The sequence below is a fragment of the Cervus canadensis genome, chromosome 8, assembly GCF_019320065.1.
Source record: "Cervus canadensis isolate Bull #8, Minnesota chromosome 8, ASM1932006v1, whole genome shotgun sequence".
Classification (NCBI taxonomy): domain Eukaryota; kingdom Metazoa; phylum Chordata; class Mammalia; order Artiodactyla; family Cervidae; genus Cervus; species Cervus canadensis.
Genome location: NC_057393.1, coordinates 50,851,289 through 50,867,156, shown reverse-complemented (window position 1 = coordinate 50,867,156; position 15,868 = coordinate 50,851,289). Strand labels below are relative to the sequence as shown.

Below are 15,868 nucleotides of genomic sequence, written 5' to 3'. Positions count from 1 at the left end.
TAATGGAAGAACTGTGAGACCAAGCAAGGAGAAAGGCAACCCAATTATTACAGAGAGTAGACATTCACAGTCATCCTTAGGCTGGAGGGACAAAGCAAGAGGTGGTGTTTGCAGGTGCCAGCCTTGGGCCAGATCATCCAGGAGCTGGAGTCACCGAGAACACACAGCAAAGATCAGATTCCTCTGAAGGGGTAGGGGTGGGAGGGGTTGGGAGGAATTGAAACCTAGTTTCTTCATTCTTCTTGTGCTCTTGCTGGTTGAACTCACCCAGAAGCCAGTGAAACAGAAGCCTGGGAGCCAGTCTCTGGAACAACTCCCCTGCATGGCAGAGGAAAAGGCAAGGAATCTACCCCAGAGCAAAGTCTCACCCACACTCACACTCAATTTGTGTTCTTGCTTAGTACAAAGCTCCAGGTCCTAAGTCCTTTTTCTTTAAAGCTTTAAAGGCATTGCTCCACTGACTCCTAGTATCTGATGTTGTGCGTAAGAAATCTGATGCCAGTCTGATTCTTCTTTCATTTTAGGTGGCTTTCTCTTCTCTGGCCTGTCAAGCCACCAGGGAAAATGAAAGTCCCAACCTTCCTATTCCAAATAAGACATCACTGCCATCAATGTTCTTTCCTTCTCATCTCCCCTCCGCCATCCAGACTGCCATATCACTTTGCCCATAGAAGAGAGAAAGGAACCTTTTAGAGCAACTCAAATTTCTGGCATTCAGAAGAACAGTCCCCAGGAGTCCCCAGGAGGTTGCACTAACTTGCCTGTGGGTCAACAAATCATTCTTGCCCATAACAGATGCTCCTCAGAATAAATATGTCTTGAATAAATAAATGAAACTACCTTGAGACAAGAGACCTCTGGACTCTTCCCTCTCCTTCTTGTTTATCCAGGTGCCACAGAAACCCCAAATCTCCAGGTTCTTCATCAACATATCCCTATAGTGATCTGGATCCTTCCTAATCTGATCCTGTTTTCTAAACCTGCCATCATAAACCCTAGACCTCATGATACATCACCTGTAAAATTCCTTCCTCCATCTAAAACCTCAGCAACATTCGAATCTATGTATCAGGTGTTACCCTCTTAATTCTGTCCTTTACCACCTCCTCTCCTAACCACTACCATCCCTCTCCCTAATTCATTAATGACTCTAGTACCTGCTGTGTTAATTTCCTATGGCCCCTGTAACAGATTGCCACAAACTTATTGGCTTAAAACAATACAAATTTGTTATATTTCAGTTGTGGAATCTAAAATGATCTCATAAAGGGCCGCATTCCTTCTTGTGCTTCCCTTGTGGCTCAGTTGGCAAAGAATCTGCCTGCAATGTGGGAGACCTGGGTCCAATCCCCAGTTTGGGAAGATTCCCTGGAGACGGGAAAGGATACCCACTTCAGTATTCTGGCCTGGAGAATTCCATGAACTGTAATATTCTCCATATTCTTGCTTCCCTGATAGCTCAGGTGGTAAAGAATCCACCTACAATGCAGGAGACCCTGGTTCAATTCCTGGGTCAGAAAGATCCACTGGAGAAGGGATAGACTACTCACTCCAGTATTCTTGTGCTTCCCTTGTGGCTCAGCTGGTAAAGAATCTACCCGCAACACGGGAAACCTGGGTTCAGTCCCTGGGTTGGGAAGATCCCCTGGAGAAGGGAAAGGCTACCCACTCCAGGATTCTGGCCTGGAGAATTCCATGGACTGTAGGGCTTCCAGAAGGGAAGTATCTATTTCTGTGCCTTTTCTAGCTCTGAGAGGCTGCCCACATTCCTTGGGCCATAACCCCCACTCCAACCTCTGTCATTACATCTCCTTCCCTGACTCTAATCCTGTTGCCTCACTCTTATAATGATCCTTGTGACTAAATTTCCCCTTAACCTCATAATCCAGGGTAAACTCCCCATCTGAAGATCCTTAACCCAAACATATATACAAAGTCCCTTTTGCCACATAAGAAAACATAGGGTCCAGAGATTAGAACATGGGCATGTTTAGGGGGCCAATATTGCATTTACACACCCACCCTCCCTTCCACCTCTAGTCCTGTCACCGTTCTCAGTGCATCAGCATCCATTGGAAGATCTGTCCAATACCTGGACCTCTCAGCTCTTCATCGCTAATAATTGTCTTTTCTTCTACCATACATCAGTCACTTATCTCATGGTCATACTCATGACCTTGCCATTACCATTAACCACACTTGCTCCAAACTCTGAATTTCAAATACTCCTTTTTTTTTTTTTCACTACAACCTCATTTCATTGAAATCACCAACTCTAGAAATAATGCAAATTCTAAAACTTCCAACCCATTAACAGTAGCAGGTTTTTAGTTTCTTTCATCTTTCCCACATTCATCTGACCCAGCCAAGATGCATGGATTATAATGGCCCATCATCGTAATCCCTACCTTGAAAACCCTTAATTTGTTTGCCCTTTTTGACCACCCACACACTCACCTGAAAAAGTCCCATCCTGGGTCAAATCCAATCAAGAGATTTAGATTCTCAAGTTGGGGGAGCCGGTGGGGTGGGTAACAGGGTATAGGGCAAGGTCAAGCCTCTGAGACTTTCTAGTAAGCCTTCAGTTCAATTTTGTTCAGTCACTCAGCCATGTCCAACTCTTTGTGACCCCATGGACTTGCAGCACGCCAGGCCTCCCTGTCCATCGCTAACACCTGGAGTTTACTCAAACTCATGTCCATTGAGTCAGTGATGCCATCCAACCATCTCAGCCTCTGTCGTCCCTTCTCCTCCCACCTTCAATCTTTCCCAGCATCAGGGTCTTTTCAAATGAGTCAGCTCTTCGCATCCAGTGGCCAAAATATTGGAATTTCAGCTTCAGCATCAGTCCTTACAATGAATAATCAGGACTGATTTCCTTTAGAATTGACTGGTTGGATCTCCTTGCACTCCGAGGGACTCTCAAGAGTCTTCTCCAACACCACAGTTCAAAAGCATCAATTCTTGGGTGCTCAGCTTTCTTTATAGTCCAACTATCACATCCATACATGACTACTGGAAAAACCATAGCTTTAACTAGACAGACCTTTGATGGCAAAGTAATGTCTCTGCTTTTTAATATGCTGTCTAGGTTGGTCATAGATATTCTTCCAAGGAGCAAGAATCTTTTAATTTCATGGCTGAAGTCACCATCTGCAGTGATTTTGGAGCCCAAAAAAATAAAGTCTGTCACTGTTTCCCCATTTATTTGCCCATGAAGTGATGGGACCAAGTGCCATGATCTTCATTTTCTGAATGTTGTTTTAAGCCAACTTTTTCACTCTCCTCTTTCACTTTCATCAAGAGGCTCTTTAGTTCTTCTTCGATTTCTGCCATGAAGGCAGTGTCATCTGCATATCTGAGGTTATTGATATTTCTCCCGGCAATCTTGATTCCAGTTTGTGCTTCATCCAGCCCAGCGTTTCTCAGGAAACTTATATCTGTTAACTTATAATAGATATAAGTTAAATAAGCAGGGTGACCATATACAGCCTTGACATACTCCTTTCCCTATTTGGAACCAGTCTGTTGTTCCATGTCTAGTTCTAACTGTTGCTTCCTGACCTGCATACAGATTTCTCAAGAGGCAGGTCAGGTGGTCTTGTATTCCCATCTCTTTAAGAATTTTCCAGAGTTTGTTGTGGTCCACACAGTCAAAGGCTTTGGCATAGTCAATAAAGCAATATAATAAATATAAAATGACCAACAACTCGCAATGCCTGCCCATGGTAGAATTCAATAAGTTTTATCAATTATTAAACTATTCTTTCAGCCTACTTTCTGTATATTTTTAAAACAGTATAATCCTAATAGCTAACAAACTATTGCACTATTGCTATCTTTTCTTTAAAGATCCATGTGGGCCCCTCACTTTCAGGTTTTTGATCATGTGGCCTAGTCCTATCATAAAATATCTGGATGATCATGCTTTATTACAAGTACACCTTCCATTCCTATAAATCTAAATAAATCAAGTTCTAAGATATGAATTTTTTTTTCCTGAAAAGATTTTCGTTATATTTCCCAAAACTATCAGTGTGTTTGATGCTTGAAACTGACATATAAAATGATATAAAATGAGTGCTTTCTGCCCATAAGCATTTATGTATTAAAAAGACAAGCAAGGCATGATGTAAAATATAGGAGACAAAAATGAAAATAGTGTTGGGCTTGCTATTTGACAAGAACATTTTGAAATGTGGCAGGTGAACTTCATCAGAGACTGATAAAAGTAATCCACTCAGGAAAAAAATATATAATCTATATTTATATAGTAATGAGCTCAGAACCATCTGTTATAAACCAGTAAAGAAGACATTATAAACTTCTAAAGAAGACACTAATCCAAAGGGCTACAGAGGTGGGGGAGGGGAGTGAGATACCAACAAAAACAGATTACATTATACATTAAAAAGTGTATCCCAAACCACATAGTATATATAATGTATGAAAGCCTATTCGGTTCACCTCAAGAAAGAGAACTGAAGCTCAAAAAAAATGGTTTCTTAAAAAAAAAATCATGAGACTCACTACTTAACTCTAATACCAATAATAAACATAATAAAGAATTATTGAACTTTCCAGGCAGTCAAGTGGTTAAGACACTGTGCTTCCAAGGCAGGGTGTGTGGATTTGACATCTGGTCAGGAAACTAAGATCCCACATACCAAGCACTGTGGCCAAAATAAAGCAATAAAATATTTTTAAATGGGTTATTAATTATTGTGCATTTACTCGGCTCAGAAACCTCATACATGCTACATCATTTATTCCTTCTAGGAACCCCATGGGCCGTGTATTCCAATCTTCATCTTATAAATCATGTCTTAAGACTGCTTGGACTGCCACAACAAAACGCCACAGATCAGATGGCTTAATCAACAGAAATTTATTTTCCCACAGTTCTGGGAGCTCAGAGTCCAAGATCAAAGTGCCATCAGGGTTGGCGTCTGGTGAGACCTCCCTTCCCGGTTTGTAGACAGCTGACTTCTCACTGTGTCTCAGATGAGAGTGAGGGAGAGAGTACAAGAGATTATCTGGTGTCTATTCCTCTTCTAACAAGGACATTAGTCCTATCAGATTAAGGCCCTATACTTACCACCTCATTTAACTTCACCTCCTTATTTTAGTATATGTGCTGCCTAAGCGAGCACTAACTTTACCTCCTTAAAAGCCCATCTCCAAACACAGTTACACTGATGGTTAGAGCTTCAGCTTATGATTGGGGGAGAAGGAAACCATAATTCTGCCTATAACAAGTGAGGAACTTGAGTCCACTCTCAACACTCATCCACACTGCCATGGGCCCTGGAAGATTGACCTCAGGGATGCATTGTTGCAGCTTCCTCTGGCTTGAGTTCAGTAACTGGGAGACACCAGCAGGTTAGAGGGTAGGAGGTTGGGATATTTATCCCCATGGCTCCCATCCTGCCATGCCATAGGTTTAATAATGGTCATGCATGGCTCCTGTTTGATGATCTCTTTCCTACACCTGAAACTCTTGCCAGGATCCACTGTTTCCTCCCCTTGTCCCTCTGGGCCCAAGGTGGTAACAGCTTCTCATTGCTGCTAATTCTAAGATGCTCTACTATTCCCATGTGGGTGTTCTCATAGCACACACATTTGCAAATAGTGACTTCATTAGACTCTTCAACTGTCTCCTTTTAATGTACCATCTGTTTTCTATGAGAAGCTAATACAATCAGTGGTACCCAGGAGATAATCCTTTTGAGATATAGGCTCTCAAAACAGGATTCTGAAATGGCTCACATATTTGATGAGAGCACAGATAACCTTTTTCTCAGACATGTGGTGGCATCACAATGACTCAGATTATTACTGGTATAGAAAGGGGTGCAGCATGGATCCAGGGAAGGGAGTTGAGAGTTGTAGCATTTAGTTGCTAAGACAAAAACATGGCACTTATTTGTTAAGGCAACAGAGGTCATTATAAACATGTGGGGCCAGCTGGCTGTTTCTGACTGTCCTGTGCAGGGAAGACGCCACTGAAACTTTGAAACCCAAACTCAAATAATGGGTATAAATCAAAATATCACTGTGGGACTTCCCTGGCCGTAGAGTGGTTGGGACTCCGGGCTTCCACTGCAGAGCACATGGGTTCTAACCCTGGTCACAGAACTAAGATCCTGAAAGCTGCACAGTTCAGTTCAGTTCAGTTGCTCAGTCGTGTCCGACTCCTTGCGACCCATGAATCGCAGCATGCCAGGCATCCCTGTCCATCACCAACTCCAGGAGTTTACTCAAACTCATGCCAATTGAGTTGGTGATGCCATCCAGCCATCTCATCCTCTGCCGTCCCCTTCTCCTCCTGCCCCCAATCCCTCCAAGCATCAGGGTCTTTTCCAATGAGTCAACTCTTCACATGAGGTGGCCAAAGTATTGGAGTTTCAGCTTCAGCATCAGTCCTTCCAATGAACACCCAGGACTCACCTCCTTCAGGATGAACTGGTTGGATCTCCTTGCAGTCCAAGGGACTCTCAACAGTCTTCTCCAACACCACAGTTCAAAAGCATCAATTCTTCAGCACTCAGCTTTCTTCACAGTCCAACTCTCACATCCATACATGACCATTGGAAAAACCATAGCCTTGACCAGACGGACCTTTGTTGGCAAAGTAATGTCTCTGCTTTTTAATATGCTATCCAGGTTGGTCATAACTTTCCTTCCAAGGAGTAAGCATCTTAATTTCATGGCTGCAGTCACCATCTGCAGTGATTTTGGAGCCCCCCAAAATAAAGTCAGCCACTGTTTCCACCGTCTTCCCATCTATTTCCCATGAGGTGTTGGGACCAGATGCCATGATCTTAGTTTTCTGAATGTTGAGCTTTAAGCCAACCTTTTCACTCTCTTGTTTCACTTTCATCAGGAGGCTTTTTAGTTCCTCTTCACTTTCTGCCATAAGGGTGGTGTCATCTGCATATCTGAGGTTATTGGTATTTCTCCCAGCAATCTTAATTCCAGCTTGTGCTTCTTCCAGCCCAACGTTTCTCATGATGTACTCTGTATATAAGTTAAACAAGCAGAGTTGACAATATACAGCCTTGACGTACTCCTTTTCCTATTTGGAACCAGCCTGTTGTTCCATGTCCAGTTCTAACTGTTGCTTCCTGACTTGCATACAGGTTTCTCAAGAGGCAGGTCAGGTGGTCTGGTATTCCCATCTCTTGAAGAATTTTCCATTTTGTTGTGATCCACACAGTCAAAGGCTTTGGAATAGTCAATGAAGCACAAATAGATGTTTTTCTGGAACTCTCTTGCTTTTTCCATGATCCAGCAGATATTGGCAATTTGATCTCTGGTTCCTCTGCCTTTTCTAAAACCAGCTTGAACATCTGGAAGTTCTTGGTTCACGTATTGCTGAAGCCTGGCTTGGAGAATTTTGAGCATTTTTTTTTTCACTAGCGTGTGAGATGAGTGCAATTGTGCGGTAGTTTGAGCATTCTTTGGGACTGCCTTTCTTAGGGATTGGAATGAAAATAGACCTTTACCAGTCCTTGGCCACTACTGAGTTTTCCAAATTTGTTGGCATACTGAGTGCAGCACTTTCACAGCATCATCTTTCAGGATTTGAAATAGCTCAACTGGAATTCCATCACCTCCATAGCTTTGTTTGTAGTGATGCTTTCTAAGGCCCACTTGACTTCACATTCCAGGATGTCTGGCTCTAGGTGAGTGATCACACCACTGTGATTATCTGGGTCATGAAGATCCTTTCTGTACAGTTCTTCTGTGTATTCTTGCCATCTCTTCTTAATATCTTCTGCTTCTCTTAGGTCCATACCATTTCTGTCCTTTATTGAGCCCATTTTTGCATGAAATGTTCCCTTGATACGTCCAAGGTAAGAGAAACCCAAGTAAGACGGTAGGTGTTGCAAGAGGGCATCAGAGGGCAGACACACTAGAACCATAATCACAGAAAACTAGCCAACTTGATCACAGAACCACAGTCTTGTCAAACTCAATGAAACTAAGCCATGCCGTGTGGGGCCACCCAAGACGGTCGGGTCATGGTGGAGAGGTCTGACAGAATGTGGTCCACTGGAGAAGGGAATGGCAAACCACTTCAGTATTCTTGCCTTGAGAACCCCATGAATGTATGAGTATGAGTATGAGAAAGCTGCACAGTGTGGCCAAAAAATAATTAATTTTTTAAAAATTTAATATTAAAAAAAAAAACACCACTATGACAACAATCTCTTATCTCCTGTGATCACAGAACAGATGTAGTTGAGAATCAAACTTGGGGCCTGATTGGAAGGATCATAAAGTTTCAGCATGAGTTATCTAGGAAAATCTGCCAAATCTCTCACACTAAGATGAGGGCATCGGTGCAGAGAGAATGGTGTGGCAACATTTGGGCAGATCCTAATGAGGTTGAGAATTTTGAACCCCCAAGTGTCCCTTAATATTCTTTCCTGGCAGCAGTAGTCACACACACACACACACACACACACACACACACACACACACACACACACACACACACACACACACACACACACACACACACACACACACACACACACACACACACACACACACACACACACACAGACACGCCTGCCCCTCCCCCGATGAGGAAACCTTGCCTTTGCTCCATTTAAAAAACTAAAATTCAACAGCTACGCCTAAAGCACTTTACTCATAAGAGATGCAGAACCTTATCACCTATGCCACCACTTACTGGCTCCAGATACAAGATAAGGGTCAGATTTCAACATAGCCCAGATGGAGAAGGATTTCTTGAGGCTTTTTTTTTTTAACATACCAAAGAGTTATAGGATCTCACCGATTAGAATCATCAGTAGTCTGGCTAACATGTAAGGATGTAGAATGTAAGGGTATTAAGGAAAATTAAATATATAGTTTGATTATCAATATAGATGTACTTCCCTGGAATTCAGGATTTAAATTATGTTACTATGAGCTTGTGAGGTCTTCCCTGGTGGCTCAGTGGTAAAGAATTTGCCTGCAATGCAGGAGACGTGGGTTCAATCCCTGGGTGGGGAAGATCCCCTGGAGGAAGGCATGTCAACCCCCTTTAGTATTCTTGCCTGAAGAATTCCATGGCCCAAGGAACCTGGCAAGCTACAGAACATGGGGTCGCAAAGAGTTGGACATGACAGAAGCTACTTAGCACGCACACACATGTAAGCTTGTGGAAGTCACTTTATAATTTTCTAGTTGATGAACTAAAGCTTCGGCTTCCCTGGTGGCTCAGACAGTAAAGAATCCACCTGCAATGCGGGAAACCTGGGTTTGATCCCTGGGTTGGGATCCCTGGAGGAAGGCATGGCAATCCCTTGCAGTAGTCTTGGCTGGAGAATCCCCATGGACAGAGGAGCCTGATAGGCTACAGTCCAACAAACAGTCAGACACATGGGTAACAAAGAGCCGGATACACTGAGCGACTGAAGCTTGGATTAAACAGCACCCTATGTGAGGGTTTATGAGATGCCAAAATTTCTCTCGCATACTGTCAAAAAGTGATTGTTAATTTTTAACATGCAGAAATATCAGCTGGAGATTTGGTTAAACAGTTTCCTGGGCCCTAGAGCCAGAAATTCTGATCTAGTAGGTTGAGGGGAACCTTGAATTTTCATATCTAACAAGCTCAGGGGTGATGCCACTGCATCTGGCATAAGGACCTAGAACCTATTATTCCTTACACTTGGAGTGAAAGTGAAAGTCACTCAATCCTGTCCAACTCTTTGCAACCCCACAGACTATACAGTCCATGGAATTCTCCAGGTCAGAATATTGGAGTGGGTAGCCTTTCCCTTCTCCAGGGGATCTTCCCAACCCAGGGATCAAACCCAGCTCTCCCGTATCGCAGGTGGATCCTTTACCAGCTGAGCCACAAGGGAAGACCTACACTTGAAGAGCACTACTATAAGAGAATTTGAAGGCTCAGGGAGAAAGGAATATTGGAGTACACCTCTTACGTGCAGTCTGCTGGACCACCTCTTAGTATAACTTGGTTTTAGACATGTTAGAGATGTCCTAAAGCAGCTAGAAATAAGATACTGGAATACAGAGAACACATTTATGGAATTTTTACCAAGAGATCATAAAACTACCTCAAACAACATCTCACTGATACAATCTTAGATGGAAAACTAAAACTTTTCTGCTGAGCAGGCCTGCCACCAGAGCAGACCACCATGTCAGAGGAATCCAAGATTCTATACTAAAGTTTCCTCAGCCAATTTTTCATGATTTCTTCTTTAAGGAGTCTTTTCAGGCATTTTTTTCTGCATTTTTTTCCTAATTGCCCTCCTCCATGAAATTTTAATGTCACAGATAAACTAGCACGTGTATTGTGTGTAAAGTATAGCTGTGATGTGTGTATGTGCGTGTGCGTTGAGCACACGTGTGCATGCACGCTCAGTTCCTTCAGTTATGTCTGACTCTTTGAGACCCCATGGACTGTAGCCCACCAGGCTCCTCTGTCCATGGAATTCTCCAGACAAAAATACTGGAGTGGGTTATCATTTCCTCCTCCAGGGGATCTTCCCAACCCAGGGTTCAAATCTGCGTCTCCTGCATCTCCTGCATTGCAGGCAGATTCTTTACCAGATTCTTTATACATATCCAGGCATATCTCACTTATTGCACTTTGAAGATATACTACATCTTTTACAAATTGAAGGCCTGTGGCAACCTTGCAGTGAGCAAGTCTATCGGTGCCATTTTTCATGTGGCATTTGTTTACTTTGTGTCTTTAGGACACATTTTGGTAATTCTCAGAACATTTTTTATTTTTTCAGTATTATTGTATTTGTTATGGTGATCTGTGATCAGTGATCTTTGATGTTTCTAGTATGAAGGCTCAGATGATGGTTTGTATTTTTTAGCAATAAAACATTTTTAAATTAAGATATGTACATTGTTTTTTCAGACATAATCCATTATTGCACACTTAATAGAGTACAGCATAGTGTAAACATAACTTTTACATGCATTGGGAAATCAAAATATTTGTGTAACTTGCTTTAATGAGACAGTCACTTTATGTTGTAGCCCAGAATCAAACCCACCTCTAAAGTCTGTGTATGAAGATTTTTTTCACCCCTTGAGAACAGTCTTTACATTCATTTGGGAATGTAGATTCTAGACCCAGATCCACCATTATCTTGTTAGGTTTTCTTAAGCTTACGATCATTTCTGGATCTTAGTTTACTCCTTACAATCTGATCAGGAAGTATGAGACAATTCTTAGGATTTCTCCAATGTTCTGCACCTCCATGGATACTATTCCATTAATAGTCTTCCCCTTTGACCCATATACAGTATTTGGTTGCATCTCTGTGTGAGGTAGACACTGAAAAGTTGCCAGTAAAATGAGAATGAAAAGGAGCTACATTTTCCCTTAATCTGGCATCAATGTTGCTTTCGAGTCCTCAGTCAGTCTAAAGCAGATAGCTTAGTTTATTCCATTCTGGGAAGCTCAGGACAGTCTGATAATTTGCCAGCCCAGATTTAGAACCCATCACCAAACTTGGAGTTCAAACCATTTTCTCCTCTCCTGGGTCCCATATGGATTAGAACAGCCACATTATTCAGTTCTTCTGCCCATTTTTTAATTGGGTTGCTGTTTTTGTTTTGTTTTTGATGTTGAGTTGTATGAGCTCTTTATATATGTTGAGTATTAATCCCTTATGTCATTTACAAATATTTTTTCCCATTGAGTTAGGGTTTCCCTGGTGGCTCAGACAGTAAAGAATTTGCCTGCAATGCAGGAGACCCAGGTTCAATCCCCGGGTCGGAAAGATCCCCTGAGTGGCAACCCATGCCAGTATTCTTGCTGGAGAATTCCACTGACAAAGGAAGGCCCTTGTGGCTACAGTCCATGGGGTCATAAAGAGCTGGACACTACTGAGCAAATAACACACAACACACATACATTAAGTAAGTTACCTGTTTTGTCCATAGTTTCCTTTACTATGCAAAAGCTTTAAAGTTTAGTTAGGTCCCACTTTAATATTTTTGCTTTTGTTCCTTTTACTTTAGGAGACGGATCCGAAAAATATTACTGTGATTTATGTCAAAGGGTGTTCTGCCTTTGACATCTTGTAGTCTAGTATGACTCTAGTATCTAGTAGTCTTATATTTAGGTCTTTAATCCATTTTGAGTTCATTTTTGTGTATGGTGTTAGAGAATGTTCTGATTTCATTCTTTTACATGTAGCTGCCCAGTCCTTCCATTTTTCCAGAGGAACTGCAGATGGCCAATAGGCACCTGAAGAGATGCTCAACATTGCTAATCATCAGAGAAATGCAAAATCAAAACCACAATGAGATGTCACCTCCCATCTATCAGAGTGTCTATCATTAAAAATAACACAAACAACAGATGTTGGCAAGGATGTGGGGAAAAAGTGAACTCTCATACTGTTGGAGGGAATGGAAATTAGTGTAGCCACTGTGGAAAACAGAATGGAGGTTTCTCAGAAGAATGGAACTGGAGGAATCAACCTGCCTGACTTCAGACTCTACTACAAAGTCACAGTCATCAAGACAGTATGGTACTGGCACAAAGACAGAAATATAGATCAATGGAACAGAATAGAAAGCCCAGAGATAAATCCACGTACCTATGGACACCTTATCTTTGACAAAAGAGGCAAGAATATACAATGGAAAAAAGACAACCTCTTTAACAAGTGGTGCTGGGAAAACTGGTCAACCACTTGTAAAAGAATGAAACTAGAACACTTTCTAACACCTTACACAAAAATAAACTCAAAATGGATTAAAGATCTAAATGTAAGACCAGAAACTGTAAAACTCCTAGAGGAGAACATAGGCAAAACACTCTCCAACATAAATCACAGCAAGATCCTCTATGACCCACCTCCCAGAATATTGGAAATAAAAGCAAAAATAAACAAATGGGACCTAATTAAACTTAAAAGCTTTTGCACAACAAAGGAAACTATAAGCAAGGTGAAAAGACAGACTTCAGAATGGGAGAAAATAATAGCAAATGAAGAAACAAAGGATTAATCTCAAAAATATACAAGCAACACCTGCAGCTCAATTCCAGAAAAATAAATGACCCAATCAAAAAATAGGCCAAAGATCTAAACAGACATTTCTCCAAAGAAGACATACAGATGGCTAACACATGAAAAAATGCTCAATGTCACTCATTATCAGAGAAATGCAAATCAAAACCACAATGAGGTACCATTACACGCCAGTCAGAATGGCTGCTATCCAAAAGTCTACAAGCAATAAATGCAGGAGAGGGTGTGGAGAAAAGGGAACCCTCTTACACTGTTGGTGGGAATGCAAACTAGTACAGCCACTATGGAGAAAAGTGTGGAGATTCCTTAAAAAACTGGAAATAGAACTGCCATATGACCCAGCAATCCCACTCCTGGGCATACACACCGAGGAAACACACGTCTCTAGAGACACGTGTGCCCCAATGTTCATCGCAGCACTGTTTGTAATAGCCAGGACATGGATGTAACCTAGATGCCCATCAGCAGACGAATGGATAAGGAAGCTATGTTACATATGCACAATGGAATATTACTCAGCCATTAAAAAGAATACATTTGAATCAGTTCTAATGAGATGGATCAAACTGGAGCCCATTATACAGAGTGAAGTAAGCCAGAAAGATAAACACCAATACAGTATACTAACACATATATATGGAATTTAGAAAGATGGTAACGATAACCCTATGTGCAAGACAGAAAAAGAGACACAGATGTATAGAACAGACTTTTGGACTCTATGGGAGAAGGCAAGGGTGGGATGATCTGAGAGAACAGCATTGAAACATGTATATTATCAAGTGTGAAACAGATCGCCAGTTCAGGTTGGATGCATGAGACGAGTGCTCGGGGCTGGTGCACTGGGATGACCCAGAGGTATGGGATGGGGAGGGAGGTGGGAGGGAGGTTCAGGATGGGGAACACATGTACACCCATGGCTGATTCATGTCAATGTATGGCAAAAACCACTATAATATTGTAAAGTAATTAGCCTCCAACTAATAAAAAATAAATGAAAAAAAAAAAAAAAAAGAAAGGAGGTTTCTCAAAAAAACTGAACAAATGACTACTATATGACCCAGAACTTCCACTCCCTGGGAGATATTTTGGGGGGGTGGGGAGGGAACAGAAATACTAATTTGAAAAGATACATACACCCCAGTGTTCATAGTAGCATTACTTACAATTGCCAAAGTATGGACGCCTCCATCAACAGATGAACAGCAACCCGCTCCAATATTCTTGCCTGGAAAATTCCAAGGACAGAAGAGCCCAGAAGGCTACAGTCCATGGGGCTGCAAAGAGTAGGACACGCTGAGCACAGTGTACCTACATTAGGATTAGTGATTAATGACTTTTTCTGTTATCTGTCCTACAGCGCCAAGGTCTTAGAATCAGAGAACTTACAATGGAACACTTCATACTGAGTTTTATCTACTTCCCCCACATTTGTAGCTCTTCCTATATCCTACCTCGAAATTAATGGTGCAATTATCCAGCTGATCTCACTCCATTCAGTACAGAAGGATTATGTTGAGTGCCTCCCTCATCCTTATCAGCTACATTCAATCAGTCATTAAAACCTGCAAATTCCTCCTTACTCTTTTACCTCTGTCATAAACCCCCTCTCTGTCCCTCCACTACCTTAATTCCAACTTTGGTCGCTTTTTGCTTAAACAATTGCAATAGATTCCTAACTGTTTTCTAACGAAACCTCTCCGACTCCACACTAAGCATATCTTCCCGGTATGTGACTAGGTAACTCGCCTTCCTAAAAACACTTAACATCTGTGGAAACAATACCAGCCTAAAGATTATTCGTGATCTGTTCACAATCTCAAGTGACAGATTTCTCTACAGTATTTTCCTGCCATTTTCAGGGTAAAGAAACAACTGTGTGTGAGCTGTTAGTTTTATTACCCACATAAAACGCAAATCTTTGTGTCAAGATTTACATGGTTAGAGGAGTATCATAAATCACAATTAACAATAGCTTAGATAAGGTTCATGAATTTTACATGTTGTTAATGACCTTTATCGAAATACCGCCCCTCTAGTGTTTTACGCAGCTTTATTTTTCTTCTTAGTACTTATCACTAACAAATATTTTGTCAATTTTTCATCTCCACCAGACTAAACGCCGTAGTACCTTTGTTTCGCCAAAACAACGGTACAATGTTATCTTTTATTTGTATGTGTCCCTAGTACAGAGCTTGGTACAAAGTTAGCCTCAGTAAATATTTAATGAGTAAATAAGACAGAAGAAAAAAAGTCTTCCTCGAGTACCAAAAAAAGGTTTTTCAATATTATCTGAATAGGAGCAGTTCTCAGAACCCTGGATAAGAGGCAGAACCTGTTGTACCAACCTATTATTCAAGTATTCGCTGAATCTTGAACTTATGTCGTGGGTAAGTCACAAAACAATGAAATAAACTTCTAAAAATCTGCCTGTTCGCTCTCCGACCTTGCGTGACTCACACCCTTTTGTAGAGTTCACATCGTACCCAAAAAACCGCTTGGTTCCGGTCTGAAACTCCCAATTTGGCATACTATCTCGCAATAAGTTCTTGAGAAGGCGTAAAAAGGCAACAAGTGGAAAGAAACGAGGCGAAAGAATAATTTTTAGTTCTTATACTATCCTCTTTCAATTTTAAAATAATTTTTGTAATTCCTGCCGTTGACACCAGAACGAAAGAACGTCCCACTATCCTCAGCAAACACGGCTGAAACGCCTTCTCTGCCCACACCCACAACGGACGTTGACTGTGACGCTCTTAACCGTGCTCCGCTGGCCCCGCCCCCTAACCCGGAACACCTCCTTCCTACTATGCCCA

General features: G+C 41.7%; 1 long non-coding RNA gene across 2 annotated transcripts in view; it reads right to left on the bottom strand.

Moving 5' to 3' along the window:
* Positions 1-15,770, bottom strand: part of LOC122446842 — a 29,293-nt gene extending 13,523 nt beyond the window's left edge. Inside the window, exons 1-2 of one of the 2 annotated variants that reach the window (XR_006271005.1) lie at positions 15,401-15,770; positions 14,219-14,329 (exon numbers count right to left, since the gene is read on the bottom strand). This is a non-coding gene — a long non-coding RNA (uncharacterized LOC122446842). The other variant, XR_006271006.1, reaches the window with a different exon arrangement.
* Between the last annotated feature and the right edge of the window lie 98 nt (positions 15,771-15,868).